This window comes from Perkinsus marinus (assembly GCF_000006405.1).
Source record: "Perkinsus marinus ATCC 50983 genomic scaffold scf_1104296933946, whole genome shotgun sequence".
Lineage (NCBI taxonomy): Eukaryota > Perkinsozoa > Perkinsida > Perkinsidae > Perkinsus > Perkinsus marinus.
This window is the reverse complement of record NW_003214986.1, coordinates 1-989: the sequence shown is the minus strand read 5'-3', so window position 1 is coordinate 989 and position 989 is coordinate 1. Positions and strand designations below refer to the sequence as shown.

Sequence of the window (989 nt, the reverse complement as noted above, 5' to 3'; positions counted from 1 at the left end):
ATATTTCCTTTAGATATAAGTATGTAACACAATATACTGAGTAAGTCTCGTTGGTGACCTATTATATCTGAATATCACTTTTTCTCTAGCTAACCAAGCCTTTACACTCACTTGGCGGTTCGGACAGATTCTCTGGCCGAACCGCCCCAGCAGCAGTAATGTCTTTATTTGTTTTTCCTCTTCGTCCGTTTTTTTCATCATATGCGAAGTACTGCTCCATAGGCCTTTACGATTGAAATGTGCATCACGAGTTAATTGCTATCACGGCAGTGCCATGTTGCGAAGCAGCACGCTTGTGACTCTCATTTTTCACCTAGCGTCCTCATATCTTCTCGCACCGGACCCTTGGTGGATCCCGCGCCGGTTTCGCCAAGAAACCCAACCCATCGCCTTAACAAAATTGCGCGCGCTGGGGTGGGGGCCCCGGGCGCGCGCTAAAATCAAACCGGCATTACCTGCGGCTAGAGTATATAGGCATTTTGAAAGCGTCTTCTCGCGACCTAGCCATTCAATTTCGTTGAGGTTTAAATAGCATACGTAGCAGCCCGACACAGGTTGAGCACGCACTAGTCTGCGAGAATGTAACACAACAGTTTCGACAAGGAGCCGATTTAAAATGACCGCAAGTTCGAATCCCAGGCCTGACAATTTTAAATCTTTTATACATGTCACAAAAACCTAGCGGAGCGATGCAGTCCAGCAAGATTCACGCAATTGTGCTGTCTCTGAAAGTCGTCTCCGCCCGATCCGTGCAGCTCAGTTGGTAGAGCGCCCGCCCATCATGCGAGATTACGCAGGTTCGATTCCCACGGACCACGTTTTTCATGCAACCTCGTAAAACGTGTGTGTAATGTTGGATTGCTAACTTCAGTATGATTTTGTCTTCTACCGTTTGTATACAACGAATACCAATGTCGGATGATGTATATTTGTGTTGGAAATATTAGCTCGATATTTTGTCAAGAAAAACGTTGCGTCAGAACACCGTG

The 989-nt window shown here is 46.3% G+C and overlaps 1 non-coding gene across 1 annotated transcript; it reads left to right on the top strand.

Annotated features, from left to right (window-relative positions):
- The first annotated feature begins 744 nt into the window (after positions 1-744).
- Positions 745-816, top strand: Pmar_PMAR018879. The gene has a single exon. It is a non-coding gene; the product is annotated as a tRNA-Asp (tRNA).
- The last annotated feature ends 173 nt before the right edge of the window (positions 817-989 follow it).